General features: G+C 46.0%; 1 non-coding gene across 1 annotated transcript; it reads right to left on the reverse strand.

The window, feature by feature from the left end:
• Positions 1–602: 602 nt before the first annotated feature.
• LOC120668175 lies at positions 603–709 on the reverse strand. The gene has a single exon (XR_005672275.1). It is a non-coding gene; the product is annotated as a small nucleolar RNA R71 (small nucleolar RNA).
• Positions 710–21,949: the final 21,240 nt, after the last annotated feature.

The following is a 21,949-nucleotide window of genomic DNA, read 5'->3' on the forward strand; positions in this document are numbered from 1 at the left end:
ATAAACATGGTAATATAAGTAAGAGGTAGCTACTTCTTATACAAGCTAATGTGTTTATCCTTTTGTTTTCTCCTGATTGGATGAAAACAGGGTAGTGTATGTTTGGTTTCTCCTTACTGACAAATTTTGTTGAAAATCCCGAGAAGCCCGTGAGAAGGGTCCGACCTCACGTCGTTCCTCCTCCGATCTCGCAGTCGACAAGCGAACCAGCTTCCCAAGCACCATCAACTGAACTCATGGCTGAGAAGACTCTCCGCGACTTCTCCGTCCCCTCAGCTGCCAATGTGGCAACTAGAACCAACGTTGATGTTGGGGACGTGAACTTTGAGCTGAAGTCCAGCCTCATTAACATGGTGGAGGCTAGCCCATTCTGTGGCAAGCCGAATGAGGACGCCAACGCCCATCTCCAGAATTTTCTGGAGTTATGCAAGACCGTAACCATACGGGGTGTTACGACTGATGCCATCAGGCTCTGCCTGTTTCCTTTCTCCCTCGTGGGGAAGGTGAAACAGTGGTTTTATCAGAACAAGGAAGCCGTCAGCACGTGGGACAAGTGTTCCACGGCGTTCCTCGCTAAGTTCTTCTCGTTGGGCAAAACCAATGCCCTGCGTTGAAGAATTTCAAGTTTTCAGCAGACTGGGATGGAATCCATCCCAGAAGCTTGGGAAAGGTTGCAAGAGTACATACTCGCCTGTTCTCATCATGGGATGGACGAGTGGCTCATGCTCCAAAGCTTCTAGAATGGGCTAACGACTATATCCAGAGCCCATCTTGATGCTGCTGTTGGAGGAGCCTATCTCGATCTCACCATTGCCAAGGCTACGGCCTTAATCGAGAAGATGGCCTCCATCCAGGGCTGGAACAAGGAGCATTCCTAGCCTAGAACGAAAGGTGGAATGCATACCATTAAGGAGACGGATATGCTCGCCGCTAAGCTGGACCTCCTACTGAAGAAATTCGATGAAGAGAACCAGCCACAAATGCCTGTTCCCGTCCATGCCATGAACTCGTACTACACGTGCGATGTTTGTGGTGATGGTGGACACTCAGGGAATGACTGCCCCGAAACCCGTGAAGATGCAGCGTACATCAAAAGCAACAACACCGGGTTCCATCCACAAGGAGGCCAGGGGTGGGGTTAGACACGCCCACCATTCCAAGGAGGAGGTAACAATTTCAACTCAAATTTCAATTCAAATTTCAATTCGAACCAACCCTCCTTGAGAGACCTAGTCTTTGGCCAAGCTAAAATAAATGAATCTTTAAACAAAAAGCTTGCTACCAATGATAAAATTTTAGAAAGCATACATGCTAAAGTTGAAACTCTTTCTTCTGCTCATAAAAATCAACTAAGTTTCAACAAAATGATAGAAACTCAACTGGCTCAATTAGCTGCTGCTACTCCTGTCTCTGAGAACGGGAAGATCCCGGGGCAAACCGAATCTCCCATTGAAACTGCAAATATGGTGTCTACCGGGTCGGGCAACCTTCCCTGGCAGACTTCTCGAACTAACCATGCAGGCAGGTACAATCCCCCAAGGAATGACACTTGGGATGGCCTGGTAGCAGCAATTTAAGAAGATCCAGGGGTCCCCATGACCAGCTGCTCAATCTTCGATCAACACTACGAGCATGCACTCTGCGACTTAGGGGCCAGTGTCAACATTATGCCCATGGTAATATATGAGAAACTCTTATACCCTGCTCTCTCCCCAACATACATGTGTGTGCAGTTCGCAGATTCTACAATCAGGTATCCCGAAGGGATAGCCAAAAATGTCTTGGTCCGCATGCGAGACTCCTTCGTCCTTGCAGACTTTGTGGTCATGGATATAGAGGGTGACCTCGGAATCAAACTCATTCTTGGGCGACCACTCCTGAGGGCCGCCAGAGCAAGGATAAACGTAGGAAGAGGAGAAACCTACTTCCGCATCGGAAAGGAGGACATGTTCTTCAGATTCAAACAGAGGGAAGAGCAGTGCATCCTGAACCGATAGGATGACTGTTGACGCTCACTAACGATCATTTCTAGGCGTCAACTTTACCAGAAAATCATGAGAGCTTGCATTTCTTACACGTACTTATATTCAATAAAGTCCCTAAACAACACTTTACCTTCTAGAATATGCAAGTTGTGCTTTTGAGCTAATATGCAGGTTGCAAGCACACATTGGCCCAACAGAAAAACACAGAAAATATCAGAGTACCGATTCAGGCTCAAATGGACCAAGTGTAGCCCAAGAACCGAAGCAAGATCACTCAAGACAAGCTCTACCTCGGTGTTCAGACCAGGCCAGGCCCAGACAAGCCCAATCCCCAGCAGTTGGGGGCGGGTGGCGCCACTGGCAGGCCTGCCGACCCCTTGTTCGGCCGACCGGCCCGTGGGCCCCACCGCCTTAAGCTTGCTACGTGGCAGCATGGCATTGGTCCCCTACATCGGTTTGCGGAGGATTAGCTGCAGAAACCCCGTGGCTCCCTGCTATAAATACAAGGGGGGTAGAGAATGAGAACACACACACACACACCACACTTCACTCACCTCTCAAGTTCCTTCTTGCATAGTCTTTAGGCTTAGTGGAGTTTAGGAGAAGTCTAGGAGTCATCGAGTCGCCGGTGTTGCTCGAGAGTCTGGTATGGGTTAATCTCTAGCTCTCTCTTGTAATATTCGGTTGTTTGTAATAGAATTAGACTATGGTTACCGATATCTGCTTGAAGTATATTTTGAGTTATCGAGTATATGCTTCTTGTCATGGTTGCGTTATCATTCTATGCTTGCATTGTATGATCGCCCTGTTCTGAAGATGGTTAGTATTTTGTTCTTAGAACTCTATCAACTGCTCCAGTATTCATATGATTGCTCTAGTGTGATGTCTGTCCATCCGGAGGGTGGGAGCTCCACGCGGGACACTAGAGTATCCCTTACTAGTGTAGAATTAGCTAAGTGTTGCTGGATGTCAACTATACCCACGGTTTGTTGAGGTAGCCGGCAGGTGGTCACAGCCCTGTCCGAGCCTTTTAGTAATCCTCCACGTTCGGTATGAGGGGTAGGAGGTACATAAAGTCTCCGGGGTGTACGGGATCCTTCCGTTGCTTCGATAGCGATCTCCCTGTTGTGTAGTTTAATCTCTGACAAGCTAACCAATGAGAAAGTGTAGATATAGCTAGCCTAGTACAGCTGACTCGAGCTCTGACTTTTACCTTGCTCCTGGCCTAAAGCATCTTGTATCTTTCTTTTATTTATTTATCCGAGAGGGTAGTTTGTGTGTGTGTCACACTACCTCCTACCATGTTATTATCTTACCCCTGTTTATGCATGAGAATATCCAATCTAGATAGAGTTCACCCACTAATCTATATATTCTCTCACTCATCGCCTTCCCTGCGGAAATATAAATGACACCCCGGTATACTCCCGGGTAAAATGCTACAGCGGTATTCCGTGCACTTGCGGATTTATTCGTGGTTCATGAAATACTGCCACCCCAAATTGGCGCCTGCGGGCGTCATCGCTGGTGACGTTGGTAGGCGCCAACAATGACGAAGTGCAGGCAATTTGGGATGCACCAGAATCCCCACTACCAAGACCTACGACCACAAGATCAAAGAAAAGGCGTTCAAAGAAGGTGTGGCGTAAGGTCGCAAGCTCATCCTCATCCAATTCTCCAGGACAAGCCGAGAAGTGGTGAACACAGCAGGAGAAAGGTCCCGCTCGTCAGACTCAAAATGACGAGCCCTTGCCGAAAGTAAATCGGTACGTATCTCATGATCACCCTCCATTATTTTACTTTTCTCAATTTTTCCCACTGCATGTTTGAATTTTCAAAACACCCTTGCATGATAGAAACTTTTCTAGCACTTTTTCTTTCTTTCAAAAAAATCCAAAAATATTTTCGAGCATGAAAATCTTTTAAAAATAAATTTGAACATCTTTTCGAAGCAAAGTTTGGCCGGCACCAAAGTGTTAAAAGTTTTCGACCGTTAGCCTGGCTTCTCCCAATGGTTTCGGGCCATTCTCTCTTTAAATAGAGGCCGAGGGGTGGGTGTTGAGCTCTCACACTCAACTCTCATTCACTCACTCTCTCTCAAACTCTCTCAAACTTTGCTCTCGGGTTTTCATTGAATTTTTTCTCAAGATTTGAATTCAAGAGACCTCTCTCTCTCTCTCTCATTTTTTTGCTGCAAGAAAGAAGGAGCAACTCACGGGTAAGAACATTCAATTCAGTTTCACTAACATAACCCGTTTCGAGTTGCACTTGTTTTCGTTCCATCATGAAAGGCATAGGGCGGAAGGTCTCTGGCACATTCAAGAAGATGACGGGTGGAAGTTCATCTCGCTCGCAGGGTGGCTCAAGCTCATACACACCCAAACCTACACCTACGCCAAGCACAATGGACTACGAGGAAGAAGAACAATATGAAGAGATGCAAGCCAAACCGCAAGCCGAGGTCATAGAGATTGATGCGGAAGATGCACCGTACCTCGACTTGCGAGATGATCGTGAACGACAAGGCTATGCTATCCTCAAGAACAGAAGCTTCATCCACATCCGAGCCTTCGATCCAGACCTCCTCATCAAAACAGGTATGTACGAAGACTTCTCTAACGTTTGGCATGAAATTGGATGGGATAACTTCGTTCCCGTTGAGGACTATGGTTCTCGACTGCTCACCATCCAGTTTCTTTGCACTCTTCGGGAGGTGGAAAACAGGGTTTATTTTCGACTTTTCGGGAAAGAATATTTATTTTCTTGGAAAACTTTTGCCGGCCACCTCGATTTCAACAAACATTGGCCGATTTCTCTCGACCAAGCTTGCCGAGGTTTTAATCGTCATGAGTTTTGGGGCTGGATTTCGAGTCAAGTTGTCCATGGCAAGTTTGCACCTCGGTGTAGTGATATTCATAATCCAACTCTTCAGTTGATGCACAAGTGGTTGACCATCACTCTCATTCCAAGAGATGATGTCCGACCCATGCGCAACGGTGACTTGCTCATTCTCTATGCCATGGTAAACAAGATCAAAATCTCCCCCGCGCAAGCTTTGGTTAAGCAATGACTTTTGAATTTCAAGATGACGGGTCCTATTGAGTGCAATTCTTCGATTACTCGCATCGCTACACGTATCGGTGCCTTAGAGGGGAATTTTATTCCTTTCATTAAGGGCGACCGTGCATATATCGATGAGGACTATTTGATCCAAGGTCACACACTTAAGAAAGGCCCGAATGATTCTTTGATTTTTTTACATGGGCTATACAAATGAGATTCCGCTGCCCAATGCGGAGTTACATTTGTATAATTGCCATTCGCTAACCATCCCTCTTGTTCCATGAGAAGGGGTCGTAAGCATAGATCTTCCGGTTTGCCTGGCAGGATGACAAGAAGCAGGACCAGAAGGGAGGCAGAGCCGACACCACCACCTCAGCAACCACATCACTCATATCAGCATGAGGCCGGTGGTTCGTCATAGTACAGTGCCATCACTGAGGAGAGGACACGGCAGGCACCAGGCCGCCGGTCCACCAGTTCCATCTCCGGTGGAGCCCCGAACCTCATCAGATGGACGTCCTCGTCCCGAGGTTTCGGTGCCATCACCCAGCAGCTAGGTGAGCTGCGGGTGCAGAGCGACAACATACAAGAGACGCTGAACCAACACATCTACAGTACCCAAGCATGGCAGTGTCACACTGGCAAAAGACTCCACGACATGGAGCAGTCGCAGTTGCAGCAACAGGAGGAGTGGAGGGCATACTGCCGCTGGACGAGTTTCAACCCCGACCAGCCGTAGTGAGCCTAAAGCTAGCTTGGGGGAGGACCCCCACGAGAGGTAACTTGTATCATTTCTCTTTATTGCTTTCATAACCTTGCATGAAACCCATAAAAATTTACAAAATCAGAAAATCCATAAAAAATTCGCATAACTAAAAACAAATAAAAATTTGTAAAACTTACAAAACACCAAAAATATTTCCTTTTAATATGTGTAGTAGGCATGGTGTAAGTTTACCTTGTTGAGATGATGAATAGTTGCTCTGTTAATTTCCTTCATATGCCTAGGCCGGCCGGCCTGGGGTTTGCCCCATTTTGGCCCAAATTTGCACCACTTGCTCCTGACTACAAATAAGCATCAAAACTTGTGGAACTTGTTAATGTTAGTATAAATCATAGTAATATAGTTCCAATTGAATGAAATCCGAAGGAATGTTGGCGGTGAAAATCATCGAAATCGACTGCCAACACACCCCCACACCTAGACTTTGCTCGTCCCGAGCAAAAGGGGTCGATAAAGATTCCTGAGGATCAAGCAAAGTCCAGGGTTCACAAACGCTAGTGTGCATAAGAGTTATTTCAGAGCTTTTTGTTCATACCTCGGATTCTGGGTGGCTAACACCTTCATGTTCACCTATTGATCTCCAGAACAAATCGATGAAGATAATGACTAGCCTTGCCTCGAAGTACTTGGAGTGGTTTTTGTTTTAAACAAACCCAAGGCATATTCTTTTTTGCTCGAGTCACTTATTCACTCAATTTTTGTTCATACCTTACTTATCCTTCCAAAATTTGCTTTGTAACAGAGTATGTGGAGTTAAGGATGTTGCATATCCATAACATTTGTATTGCAAGATCAAACCTGGTGTCTCTTAGGAGTCTAGATGTTCATCTCTTGGGTCAAGTGCAAGTGATAGATGAGAAGAGATCCATGGTGGTTTTGTAAATTACTACACATCTCCCCTTTTCTCTCTCTCTCTCTCTCTCTCTCTCTCTCTCTCTCTTTGTAGACAAGGTATGAATGTTGTTCATCCTTTGCTATCTTTTTAGGGGAGAGTAGTACTTGTTTTGTTACCACACTTCATGGACTCGAGTTGATGGACGTGTACGTGAATGTTCCCATCGAGATGAGTCAATCTAAACTTCCTTGGAGGCACTAAACTTGAGCAAGCTCACAATGCATAGGATTGCTATGTGTCTGGATTTTATGAGTATGGCTCTGTAATGGGTATGGTAAAGTCGAGCAAAAGAGTTTTGCCTGATTTTGAATTTTCAAATTGAAAAACTTCCAAGACCTTGAGGCAAGAACTAGCATAACTCCATGTCCTTATATCGTAGAGAGAAATAAGCAAGCAATCAAGTGATCCTAAACATGAGTTCCAGAGATATTTCGGTACTTGCATAAGAAATAAATGCGAGGGAGTAGAAGTAGCATGAGTTCTTCTTAGTCATTTCATTCAAGTATTTTATTTGATTTTAACTAGCAGGCAATTCAATGAAATTGAACGAAACCAAGAAGGAGAGGGAGTAGAAGTAGCAAACTGTGAGTACGCGGAAGGGGGCCAGAAGATGGCCGACAGGTGGGGCCGGCCGGCCTAGGAGAGGCCGGCCGGCCTGGGCCTGTGGCCACTCTCGGTAGCCCTCTTAGCATAGGCTCAGGCTCGTCCCATTCTGCTCCAGTGAGGGTGGTTTTGTAGTTTCTCTGAAAACCTCAGGCCAGCCGGCCCAGTTTGAGCCGCCCGGCTTGCTTTTTCTCCGGAATTTATTCAAATTTCTCTGACATCTGGTGTTTATCTTCCTTGTTTGAATTTTCTGCGCAATGATGAAACATGAGAGCAGGAGGTTGTGGTTGGCACACACATGTGCACCAACCACATAAACACCAAGGAGGAACAACTTGAGATTTTATTTTATTGAAAAGGGAAATGGGGGTGCTGCTGATTACAAAATAAACTAATGAAGGAAATAAAGAAATGAAAGCACCCAAGACTAAATCTACTCTAAACCTACACCTACTTGGGATCCAGGGATCTATAAAGATCCTCGTTCCCGGTCGCCTTCGCAATGCGCTTGATCTTGGAACAGACCGCCTTGCGAAGGGTGTCTACCCTATCCCCCAACTCCATCCGATCTATCTCCATTTTGGCTACGCGCTCATCCATGTTGTTGGGGCGTAACCGGAGAGCAACAAGCTGCTTACGGAGAGAGACGACGTCCTTGGGCTCCTCTTCCTCTTCGTCGTCGTCGTCAGAGTCGGTGTAGGCATGGACCTCAATTGGTCCAAGGATCGGTGGCGGCGGGATGTGACGGCGCACCAAACTCGGTGGGAGATCCATGCCGGTACTGTCCAACAGGGGAGTGAGCACCTTCCCCCTGCCAACCTTCGCCCCGGTCATGCGATGGCGTGGAGGACAAGGGCTAGTGGGAGTGTACTCCGGGGAGTACGTGGACAGGTCTTGCTGCACCATTTGTAGTGCAGCGACCTGCGCAATGCGTGCCCCACTCGACAACATCCCCGCACGCTTCGTCACGACCTTCCTAGGGGAAAGAATCCCCGTGGTTGGTCATGTCGGACTGGGTGTGCGGGAGCGCACGAGGACCCTCGGCACCGGGCCCTGGACCGAGCTCTCCATCGAACCGGGGGACGAACGGCCTCGGGGTGAGGCCGGCCGGCCTGGGGCAGGCACCCCTGGCCAGCCGGCGGCGATGGAGAGAACGCGGAGATCTCCAACGGCTCTATGATCCGGACGCTGTTGGGTGAAGCCCTTGTCTGGTTTGATTTGGAGGGTTCTTTGGCAGTGGGTGTATCCATGGCCTCGGATCTTGGGGTTTTGGGTGAAGTTTGCGAGGCCATGATGGTGATCTCGGAGAAGGGAATGGAGTTCGGGATGAAAACTGGTGAATTGCTTGAACTGAGGAAGAGAGGGGTGCCTTCCAGTTTAAATCACCTCATCAGGCTCCGAACACTTAGGATCAAGGAGTTTGAATCCTGAGGGAACGTTGCACAAAAGAATGAGGCCGATCGGCCGCGGGGCTAGGCCGGCCGGCCCCACCCTGTCAGGTGTGGGCCCCGGGCTTCTGGAGGCTTCTCTAATCCATTTCCCTTCTCGGGTATGTATGTGGGTTTGTCCAGAAATGGAAAGGAAGAAATAGAAAGAGAGATCAATCCTAAGATAACGCACGTTTTAAGTACGGCGATGACCGTAGATGATTATTCTATCTCGGTAAGCTCGTAGACATCTACTTCTTCGAGCTCGGGAATTTCGGGCTCGAGTTATATTTTCAATCTCTGGCCACTGGCCTTGAAAACATTCCCGTCATCGTCCTGGAGGGTTATGGCGCCGTGGTCAGCGGCGTTCAAAACTAAGAAGGGGCCTTCTCATTTGCTCCTAAGCTTACCATGACCAAATAGGCAAACACGGGAGTTGAAAAGGAGTACCTTATCTCCCGTCTTGAACAATTTGATCTTGATACGCTTGTCATGCCATCTCTTTGTTCGCTCTCTATAGAGTTTAGAGCTATGGTAGGCCATCTCCCTCCATTCATCCAAATCAGCCAATTGGATTTGTCTTTTGATTCCGGCTGATTGGAGATCCATGTTCCACCTCTTAATGGCCCAGTGGGACTTATACTGGAGTTCAACTGGTAGATGGCAAGTCTTGCCATAGACTAGTTGATACGGTGTCATACCAATCGGCATTTTGTAAGCCGTTCTATAAGCCCATAGTGCCTCGGGTAGTTTGCTTTTCCAACCCTTCCCCATGGCATTGACCGTCTTCTGCAAGATATTCTTGATTTGCTTATTAGACGTCTCTGCCTGACCACTTGTTTGGGGATGGTATGGTGTCGCAACCCGGTGGTTTACTCCTAGCTTGCTGAGGCACTTCCTGAAGGTTCTGTCGATGAAGTGTGAGCCTCCATCGCTGATCACGACTCTTGGAATTCCAAAGCAAGGAAATATAATTTCCTGAAACATTTTCTTGGAGTTCCTTGAGTCGGCCGCAACACAAGGAAGTGCTTTGACCCATTTGGACACGTAGTCCACAGCCACCAAGATGTACTCACATTGCTCCGACATTGGGAAAGGACCCATGAAGTCGACTCCCCAAACATCGAAGATATCCACTTGAAGATTACACTTCAGGGGCATTGCGTCTCGGGAATTGATATTTCCGTGTTTTTGGCATCTTGGGCAACGCCGCACGAATTCCTTCGCGTCTCCATACATGTTTGGCCAAAATAATCCACTTTGCCAAACTTTTGCATGGGTCTGAAAAGCTCTGTAATGTCCTCCATAGGGTGAGGAGTGACAACGCTCTAGGATCTTGCGGGTCTCAAATAACGGGATACAGCGGCGGAGTAAGCCATCTGCGCAGACCTTGAATAGATATGGGTCATCCCATAGATGAAATCTGCTGAGGTGAATCAACTTCTTCTTGTCTTCTCCCAGAGGTATGTATCTAGTCACCATAAAGTTCACTAAATTTGCATACCATGGACTGGATGAGGTGACCTTCAGGAGAGTGTCATCTCTCAAGTAATAATTGATCGTGAGGTCCGATCCTTGTATTTGCATCCTTGAGAGATGGTCTGCCACGCAATTATCTGCTCCTTTCCTGTCTCTTATTTCCAAATCAAATTCTTGTAGGAGCAGAATCCAACGGATAAGTCGTGGCTTGGCGTCCTTCTTGGTTAAAAGGTACTTTAGTGCTGCGTGATCCGTGTACACAATCACCTTAGCACCGACCAAGTAGGACCTGAACTTGTCCATGGTGAATACTACCACCAGGAGTTCCTTTTCTGTTGTGGCGTAGTTGAGTTGGGGTCCGGTCAATATCTTACTTCCGTAGGATATAGCATAGTGTTGCTTATCTCTACATTGACCGAGCGCTGCGCCTACGGCGTAGTCACTTGCATCACACATGATCTCGAAAGGAAGTTTCCAATCGGGAGGCTGAATGATGGGTGCGGAAACGAGTGCCTTCTTGAGGGTATAGAAGGCCACGAGGCATTCCTCGTCAAAGTTGAACGGGGCGTCCTTTGCCAGCAGGTTGGTCAAGGGTCCCTGCTATAAATAGAAGGGGGGGTAGAGAATAGAGCACACACACACCACACCTCTCACTTCCTCTCTTGCATTCCTTGCATAGTCTTTAGGCTTAGTGGAGTTTAGGAGAAGTCTAGGAGGCATCGAGTCGCCGGAGTTGCTCGAGAGTCTGGTATGGGTTCATCTCTAGCTCTCTCTTGTAATATTCGGTCGTTTGTAATAGAATTAGACTATGGTTACCGATATCTGCTTGAAGTATATTCTGAGTTATCGAGTATATGTTTTTTTGTCATGGTTGCATTATTATTCAATGCTTGCATTGCATGATCGCCCTGTGCTGGAGATGGTTAGTCTTTTGTTCTTAGAACTCTATCAACTGCTCCAGTATTCGTATAATTGCTCTAGTGTGATGTCTGTCCATCCGGAGGGTGGGGGCTCCGCTCGGGACACTAGAGTATCCCTTACTAGTGTAGACATGGTGTCTAGATTAGCTAAGAGTTGCTGGATGTCAACTATACCCATGGTTTGTAGAGGTAGCCGGCAGGTGGTGACAGCCCTGTCCGTGCCTTTTAGTAATCCTCCACGTTCGGTATGGGGGGTAGGAGGTACATAAAGTCGCCGGGGTGTACGGGCTCCTCTCGTTACTTTGATAGCGATCTCCCTATTGTGTAGTTTAATCTCTGACGAGCTAACTAATGAGAAAGTGTAGATATAGCTAGCCTAGCACAGCTAACTCGAGCTCTGACATTTACCTTTCTCCCGGCCTAAAGTAACCTTTATTCTTTTATCCAAGAGAGTAGTTTGTGTGTGTCACACTACCTCCTACCATGTTATTATCTTACCCCTGTTTATGCATGAGAATATCCAATCTAGATAGAGCTCACCAACTGATCTATATATTCTCTCACTCATCGCCTTCCCTGCGGAAATATAAATGACACCCCGGTATACTCCCGGGTAAAATACTACAGCGGTATTCCGTGCGCTTGCGGATCTATTCGTGGTTCATGAAATACTGCTGTCCCAAATTGGCGTCTGCGGGCGTCATCGCTAGGTGACATTGGTAGGTGCCAACAGGGACCACTTGGATTGGGCTGACCCACTCGCTATCTTGCACGGGGTATATGATGCCCGTGTGCAGCAGCTTGAGTACCTCTTTCTTGACTACCTCCCTTATCACATCATTAAGCCGTCGTTGATGTTCTTGAGACGGCTTATGTTCCGGCTCCATTGGAATGCGATGGGTGCACAGATTGGGGCTGATCCCCTTCAAGTCTGTGAGAGAGTATCCTATGAAGGACTGATACTTCTCTAAGACTGCAACGAGCTGCCGAGTTTCACTCTCTGTCAGCTTGTCGCTGATGACAACTGGCATAGCTCTGTTGTCGTGGAGGAATGCATACTTCAGACTAGGAGGCAACAGCTTCAACTCAGGTAGAGGAGGTGCGGGATCTCCTCTCCGTCAAGCTTACTTTTGCCGGCCGGATCTGTTTCCTGGGTGAAGTGTGAGACATCTTCTTCAAGAATGGGCTGAGTTAGCTCTTCTTGGCTGATGTCCACCGCATCCTCCAATGGGTCTTGCTCCGGCCTCAGCAATGGTGTTGCATGAGCGAACTAGGCTGACCGGGACTTTCTTTTTGCCAACCTTAACCTCGAGCGTAGCTCGGTCTCCATTCGCGTTGACAAGGGGCTCTATTGGCCGACCAATCAAGATGAACTCCTCACCTTCCGGGATATCGAAGATGTGGAAGTCTAGGAAAACCTTGTTACGTCCCATCTTTAGGGACAAAGCATGGAGAATTCCCTGACTTTCCACAATCTGGCCGTCGATCCACTTCAGGTGCTTACGAGAAGAGGTCAAGGGCTTAGATGAAATGTGATCTGCCAAGGTTTTGGACATCACGTTCACCCCGACCTTCGGGTCGTAAAAGGTTTCTTGTGGTTCAGCGTCCCCAATAGTGCAAAGGAGCACTCTAGGATTATAGTAGATCTGAACGACACTACTGTTGGCCTCGGCTTCCTCTGTCCATTCCTTACTTATAATCGTAGAAAGACCCTCTATCTGCGATGAAACTTCGGGAATGAACGCCTCAGATTTTGAGCAAATGCACTTATGTTCCTTCGGCATGCTTGTCGCATTGCCGAGTTCCAAATACTCTTCCTCTGTGAAGAGGTCGGGTACAAACATAGGCATATCCTCGATGAAGGGCTCATGATCTGAGGACTTTGATGGTTCGGTTACTTCCTCTATGTGTGGTGGAGGTGGAGAGGATGTGGCTGAGAGGATTTGAAGTTGTTGTGTCTCACTGGGCTATTCTAAAGGCTCTGGTGGCTCGTCATAAATACCGGTGTATGCAGTGCTGTTCAGAACCTTCTCTAGGAGAGTTCTGACTTTAGCCACTGTCTTGTACATGACGGATCCCTCAGAAGCCACATTCATGAAATGTGCACTTTTCGGTTTAAGGCCATAGAAGAAGTGTTGCATAAGTATTTCCTCCGGCATATGATGTGGTGGCCCGGAGTCTACTAAATGCATGAACTTAGCCCAGGCTACTCCAAGTGATTCATCGCCTTGCTTGAATGATAGGAGCTGTTTCCGATGGGGAACCACTTTGGAGATGGGATAAAAGAACAAGCAAAAATCATCCTTCAGTTGTATCCAATCTCCTCCGACTCTCCTTGCCGTCCGGTTGTACCAGAATTTGGCTTCTCCTGTCCGGTTGTACCAGAATTTGGCTTCCACCGTAAGGTGTTTTGGGACATACCGGGTATAATCAGAAGAGAGCAATTCTCTTCGAAGATTTACAAGTGAGCATAAGGACACTCGTCTTTCTTTCCAGAGAAAGACTGTGCACAAACCATGGCTATGAGACTGGGACGGATCTCGTAACCATCAGATAGTATAGGATGGTAGGATGGTGGCGGTTCCAAATACCCGCGAGATGGAACCGCCGGATAACTAGGAGAATACTCCATATGGATGGATGGAAAGTCGTACGGCTGATTAGCTCTAAGCCTAGTGTTGCTACCGTTCCTCGGCAACGGCGCCAGAAAGCGTGTTGGCACTCCTTAGCCTAACGAATTACTCCGCTAGTGCACAGAGACCGACTGTAGCTTTCACCAGGGAGTATACCTGGGATATCGAATCTAAGGAACGGTAAAGCTTCGACCAAACTTAAAGATTGTCAGCCGGACACAACCAGCGAGAAAAAGATACAGGGAGAGGGCCTAACTTCAGATAACCTACTACTCTGACTAGCTAATGAGCTAACTACTAACTTGATCTGCTTCGGCGGCTAGAAGAGGAAGGACTTCAGAAAGGGGTGAGAGGGGAGTCCAACGGCAACCTGCACTACTGCTATGAAAACACCCGAATGTGGTGGACTACAAAGGACGGATAGGGTTGTCACTACCTACCGACTACCACAACAGTTCCATGGGGTGGAACACAACCTAAGGTAACTACCAGGCCTGGGCACCACGCCCACAACCCTCGAGCTACTTGCTCCTACCGTGTACTTAGATAGAAAGCAACCTCAGATAAGTAGAACTTGCTACTTACGCAGACTCAGGATCCTGCAGATCAAAGCAAGTACTTAACTAGTAACTAAGACAGAAAGTAAAGCTAGCGAGAAACTGAAGTTGAGACAAGGAACTTACTCAGATAAATCCCTCTGAGGTAGCTACAAAGTGGAGTAAGACCAAGTGAACTCGAGTCTGCTCCTTTCAGCTCGGCTTTCACCAGAGCACTCACCTCACTCTCTTCCTACTCAACACAAGTGTACAAGAGACTCTCTTCTCTATGGAATGATGTGTGTTACAAGAGGGGTAAGGAGCTCTATTTATACTAATCTGAGGTCGGTACTGGGCTGAGCGTTAGTTGTACGAACGTAAGATGGTTACGCTTGTCTTTAACGCCAAGGTAGAGCTTCAGAGGCCGCCAAAGTGGGGCCAGCCGGCCTGGGGATGTGGCCGCGTGGCCACCGCCTTTGTAGGGACGCTCTGGATTGTTTCTAAAGGTCGGTAATGGTTGCGTAGCTCCAACGGTGGCAGTTAGAGGCTGGCCGGCCTCTCCTAGGCCGGCCGGCCTGGCTCTGGCTTGGCTCAGGCTCGCGTTGCACCGACTTGTTGCTCTCCAGGCCCATGTTGCTTCCTAGGTTGAATTGGGCTTTAATTCTTTGAGTTGTCACAGGTTTTGATCTCCACTTAACATGGTCCAGGCCTTTCGGTCCATTCTTGTGAGATTTGCAAAACCCATCTTGATATGACTTGTTCTTGAGCTCAGGTGACTCTCCATGAAGTTTGATGGCAAAATGTTGTGGGGGTAGGCCGGCCGGCCTGGGGTTTGCCCCATTTTGGCCCAAATTTGCACCAGTCGCTCCTGACTTCAAATAAGCATCAAAACTTGTGGAACTTGTTAATGTTAGTATAAAACATAGTAATATAGTTCCAGTTGAATGAAATCCAAAGGAATGTTGGCGGTGAAAATCATCGAAATCGACTGCCAACAGAAGGTATGCCACATGCTTCGGCATGTCAAAAAAAGGGAGAAAAGATAGCCCTTTATCCAAAAAAAAGAAAAAATAGAGAGATGGTGCATGCAAAGGAGTTCATACATCATCCACTAAAAATAATCAACACTCTTGCACATATTGATCAAGGTTTATGACTTGTTTCTCCTTTGAATCTGGTCTTTGACTTAGCAAAATATGAGAAGCAGGTATGCCTTCAAATCCCCCATACCTACAGCTCCACAAAAATAGCCATTAGAGATAGGTTGAGGAAGAAAGGCAAAATAAAAAGCCTTGGTAAAGAATCATACATATTGAGCGACCCAAGAGATCATCCGAGGAACTTTATAAATTTTTTTTGAAAAACTTTACAAAACCTCTGGATTGACGGTTGAGCTAAAGAGAAAGAAATATGAGCACTCTATGATACTGTTCTGACTCTCAACCGCCAAAGATGAGGTGAAGCTATAAGCACCACAGGAGTAAGATAAGAGGTAAGAATAAAAGGCCAACTTATTCAAAATCAAGGTAAGAAGCATTCAGTTGTGCCTAAGTAGGAGATGGAAATTCAACATTGAAGAAACTCCTGATCAACAATGAGCGCCTTGTTTTGCTCAGGGAGGAGCAAAAGGCTAGCTTGGGGGTGTTGTTGACGGTCGTTAAGTGCGAAATATGATCGTCAATTATACTCATTTAAGAAGGAAAACTATACCTCTTACTCGCATATTTGTATCACTAACCTAGCTCCATAGTTGTTTTCGAGAATTTATGATTTCAGGAGCACAAGTCCGGAATAAGACGAAAACACGACGAACACGCAGATGATCGTGTCCTGCGTAACATGAGCAAAGGAGGCACACAAACCAGACCAAACCGACCAACCAAGCCCCGGCACCGACCATCTAACACCAGGACCCACCAGGTAGCATACCAGAGAAGGTCGGTGGAAAATGGCGCCAAAGAGGGGTCGGCCGGCCCCACCTGTAAGCCACCGAGGCTGAGTTTTGGCGGGAAGCTCGATCTTATCCTCCTGAAGGTGGTTGACCATGTTTCCATGTATAACTTTGGCGGGAACCGACCTCAAGCACTATAAAAGGGGCCTCCTACCACTCACACCACACACACCACTTGGAAGCCTCTCTCTCTCTACACTATCTTGTGACTTGTACTCCTTAGGGTAGTGGAGCTAGGCTAGTACTTCATCTCTTAGCGAATCCAGTCGTCCTCAGGGTCGGCAAGCAATCCTCGGCCTCCGGTATAGCTTTGTACTCCGACTTTCTTTATACTATTCATTCAGAGTTCGTTCTTGGTTATCTTGCTATGTTCATAGCTTGCTTAGCCTTGATCAGTATTTATCCAAGTTATAGTAGTTGCATGCTTGGACCAGATGATCTTGGTAATGATATCGGTTTGTTGTGCTTTCGGGCTTGCCTTAGCATCTTACCTGTCCATCCGAAGGGTGGGGGACCCGGGGGTGCAAGGGTAGTGACCTCATATGCGGGCATGGTGCCCGGGTATGCGGGATCCTTCGGATATGACGGTGCTCCACAGTGTGACTGGGGTAGACCGCAGGTGGTGACAGCTCTGTCGGTCCGCCGGGAAGCTGCTTCTCGGTTAGCGTACTCCCCGACATTCGGGTACGGTGTAGGAGTTCATGCAAAGATGAAACGGGACTGGATGTTCTCCAGTGCGGGTCATTCTCCCCGATGTCCCTAATTTCCCGGCACCTGCAGCTCTAAGCAATGTGGCTAACATAACTTATCCGCTAAATATGAATAGTATACTAGGAATCTTTGTCTATGCTCCCACTAACCTTAGGATTGCTTGTTTATTCTTTATTCATGAGAGTTGGCTGTTCTGTGTGTGTGTCACATTACCCCTGATCATCATTCATTTATCACTTACCCTGTATAGTCAGTAGTCTTCATCTTGCTCATACGTGTCATGGTTATGCAACTAAGTAAATACACTTTACACAACCTAGCCATCCCTTAGGAAAATATAAATAACGATACCCTAAATACTTCCGGGTGAAATGCTACAACGGTATATCTGTGCGCTTGCGGATCCTTCTGTAAACATCAAGACATACCACACGGCATCTTCAAGGCGCTGTTGCTAGGAACTAACCACTCCTAGTGATGACGCTAAGAAATGCCAACATGAGTGCAAGGATGATATCCTGTGCGTTTATCATGAGGAGTGTTGCCGATTATTGAGGGAATTGAAGAAAGTGACAATAGAGCATGTTCCCAAGTTCTACAATGGCGATGTGAATCGGTTGGCACATCATGCTTCTGGTTATCGGCCGATAGAGAGAGTAATGGCCTTGGAATTATCTGCTGATGATTGGAGGAAAGAAATTGTTGGTTACTTGAAAGATTCGTCCAAGAAGGTGAATCAAAGAATTAGATTTCAAGGAACCAAATATGTATTGCTTGAAGGAGAATTATATTATCGGTCGGTTGATGGGGTTTTGCTCAGATGCCTTGATAAAGAAGAAGCTAAGGTTTTGATGGGAGAAGTGCATGAAGGTGTTTGTGGGTCCCATCAATCGACTTACAAAATGAAGTGGGTGATCTAAAGAAATGGATATTTTTGCCAATAATGTTGGAAGATTGCTTCACATATTATAAGGGTTGCCAAGAATGTCAAAAGTTTGGTAACGTGCAGAGGGCTCCAGCATCGGTTATGAATCCCATAATTAAGCCGTGGCCATTCAGAGGATGGGGAATTGATTTGATCGGTCAGATTTACCCACCATTCAGAAAGAATCATAAGTTTATACTAGTGGCAATTGACTATTTCACCAAGTGGGTTGAGGCGATTCCTCTGAAAAATGTTACATCTAGAGATATGATTGAATTTATTAAAGAACATATTATCTATTGGTTTGGTATTCCACAGACCATTACGACCGATCAAGGTACTATGTTTACTTTTGGAGAATTTGAAGAATTTGCCACGAGCATGGGAATCAGATTGTTGAATTCTTCTCCATATTATGCTCAAGCTTATGGTCAGGCAGAGGCGTCTAATAATGGGATCATCAAATTGATTAAAAGAAAGATTGATGAGCAGCCTAGGCGTTGGCATACCACACTTAATGGGGCTTTGTGGGCATATAGGATGGCCCATCATGGAGCTACTAAATTGTCTCCATATTAGTTGTTTTATGGGCATGAAGCTGTTCTTCCCTGGGAATTGAAACTTGGTTCTAGACTGTAATGTTTCAAGACCAGCTAACAGCTGATGAGTATTCGGCACTGATGAAAGATGAATTGGAAGATTTGGCTACCCATAGGCTGAATGCTCTTATAAATGTTGAAGCAAACAAAGCTTGGGTGGGCCGACGGTATGATAAAAAAAAGTTAAGGTTAAAACCTTGGCCCAAGGAGATTTGGTATGGAAATTGATTTTGCCGATAGGAACTAAGGATTCTAAGTTCAGCAAGTGGTCGCCAATATGGGAATGACCTTATAAGATTAATCAGTGTATTCTTGGTAATGCCTACATTTTGGAGACATTGTGATGAGGACATGACACCTTCGGATACGACTATTGATTATAAGGTGAGCTCGTTCCAAATAAATTTGTCATATGGATTTGAGAATAAATTACTACCTAATGATTTAATTATTGTTAGAAACTATGGAGATGATGATGAGGATGTTGGGGAGGAGTTTGGAGGCGTGGTGGACCAGCAAGGGCAGCCAAGCCGAGTTGGAGGCCCAATTCAAGTCGAGTTCGAGTCTGCTTCGGAGTCCAGGAGCAGCGGGCACCAAAATCAACGCCCAGGCTGCATACGGAGTCCGCTTTGGATGCTCTTTATATGGATAGAAATATAATTTTAAGGAGCTTCCAATGGCACTGGTTTGAGGCCCAAATTCATTCGGAGTCGACCGGAATCGTCGAAACAAGTGAACACCAGAATCTGTCAAGTTGCTGCAACACCATCTTTTGGGTTGTTGGCCCGTGTATCGTTTTGGGGTCCATGATGGATGTGGCTAGAGGGTTATGCACGCCTCAACACTCATATAATCAGCAGCTGCCGCCACATTAGGGTGGAGGGTTTTGTTTAGATCAGATTTTCCATCGTGAAATTGTCTTCTTCATTGTAACTGTGACGACAAGTCCTTTTGCCGTGAATCAAGGCCCCCGTTCTTGATCTCCTCCACTGTGTTGATTAGTCCTTTGGAATCGAGTTCTTGAACCCCTACTTTACCATCGCTTTCATACTTGCAATTTCAGATTGCGCGTTTACACTTTCTTGTTTGTTTTCTTCGATTCGTTTGCAGGAAAAGCCTTCTTGACGAGGTCAATCAAGTTGTTCTTGGTTGATAACCAACAGAGCGGTGGTGTAACGGTTGCAGGCTTCGAATTTGTGTCTGATTAGATGCCAGATCGCCAATGTCACGTACTCTATCAATCGAATTTACCCCTACCTCGTGGAAGATCGGGCCTAGTCTACATCAAGTGGTATCAAGATTCCAGATTGCCCGTGAGGGATTATCGTGTTTTTCCCCTTAGATTCATTCATGTTCATCACCTATAGTCCACAAAACTGCCCACAAAAATATTTGTTCATCGAGTTTCCGCTGTCCTATAACCCCTTTTGTGCCCCACAATTTTTCCGTTCAGTTTGTTTTTCTGAATTTTAGTCCCTCGTGAGTCGTCGTGTTCATCGTGTCTAGGTCTTGTTCACTGGTCCAGTTTGAGTTGAGTCTGTTCTATATCTTGTGACGTGTAGCAGTTTGGATCTGTTACGTGATATGGTATAATAAGGAGAGTGTTGCATGCTTGAAATAAAATATTAGCTTCCTTTCATGCTGCTGCGTGAAACAATCATAGAAGCTTTCTCCAATTGTGCCCTGATTGGTTTGTTGTGCACGACCAATTTTTTTTTCTTTGTGCTTTGGGCGACAGTTATCTGAATTTTAGTCCAATCATAGACAACTGAACATTGTTTAGTGCTTAATAGAACATCAAGCCGAGCTACATATTGCTTTTGATAGTTAACAAGTAATCTAGTCTGTTAGGTGCCTTTCCAAGAGTGATTTTGTGCAGAAGTGCATCGTGGTGTGTGCTTTGTAATATCTGTGCGGCACTTTCTGATTATAAAAAAAGGAAAAGGAAAAAGGCAACGGTGCAAAAAAAACACAGAAGTGAAGAAAAAGCTGCAACAGACAAAAAAAAAGTGAAAGAAAAGAAGAAAAAAAGAAGAGCAAAATTCAGAAATGCTTGCATCCTTTGTATCATTTTGCAGAGTTGTATGGTTGCTTGCTTGAACTAGGTCCAGGACACGTTTAGGCCGGCGACATAGACTAGCTTGGGACTACTTTTCAGTTTTGCAATTCTGAATTGAAAGTTTGGTATTCCTTGCTACCATATTGTACCTACCCAAAGCTCCACAAATACTTCTGTCAGCACAGGTTCATCTTGCAACTGTTACACCCAACCTTGACAACAGATTGTGCCGCCTGTTGGCTTTGGTAAGAACACTTGCAAGACAGTGGTAAGACGCTTGAGATATTGCTTTCCACTTTCACCACTACCTAGTAGTTGCTAGTTGATAGGGATAATACTTTTGTGTTGTCTTTTGCTATCTTCTAACAATGACAGCTTCTTCATATCTACCAACTTATGATGGCATTGGTGCTGATGAGTACATGGAGTGGGAAATTGTCATAGATAACATATTTGCTACTCGCTTTATGTGTCCAAGGAGGAAGGTAAAAAATGCATTCAGTGTTTTACGACACTCAACTTTAGTTTAGTGGGATTCTTTAGATTCTTCAGATAAACCTCAAACTTGAAATAATATAAAACTTCTTATGCGAGAAACCTTTGTTAATGCACCTCCTACTTTAACTTCATATGACGAGGTGCATAACTTAGAGGATCAGTCCATTGTTGTATCTCTTGCACCACCTAACCTTTTGCAGGATTCTGAACAAAAGCAAGAGGACAAGAATGACATGGACAAAAATGAGGAGCTCACATCCTCATGTGAAAATTCAGAGCCATCACTTCACAATGCACCTATTACTCCCGCTGAAATTGAGAGCAAAGGTAATGCTCATGGTGCTGCACTCATGGATGGTGAGGCTTCTTTTGATGTGCTGAATTCTTCCACCAATCATGCTATGACAGAGCAACTATTAGTGGGACCAACTCTTGATTCACCTTTGTCACAAGATGTTTTGCTTCATATTCCCTATGATAAAGATGACTTACCTGATCATGAACATGAGAGCATTGAACCACATGCTTTTGCAGAATTTACAAATGTGATTCATGTTGCTAGTGATACAGATGAGATGAAATTGTCGTCTTCTTTGGCCTATTTTGGAGCATGAAATGACAAGGCCCGTGATCGAGTGCTAACACGGAGAAAGACGAAGGCCAAAGCCCAAAGGAAGGACCAAAGCCCATGTTGATTCGAAGCCCATTCATGCACATCCATCCTCCAAGAGAGCCCAAAGGACCAAGCCCACGAAGATGAGATCAAGATACTTCGGGGTTAAGCAAATCAAATGAAGATTTAAGGAAGGATTCTCTATCCTATCCTTTCCTCAAAGATATCTCCAAGATAACGATGTCCAAAGAGGTGCAATCGTGAAGGA

Source organism: Panicum virgatum, chromosome 3N (genome assembly GCF_016808335.1).
Source record: "Panicum virgatum strain AP13 chromosome 3N, P.virgatum_v5, whole genome shotgun sequence".
NCBI lineage: Eukaryota > Viridiplantae > Streptophyta > Magnoliopsida > Poales > Poaceae > Panicum > Panicum virgatum.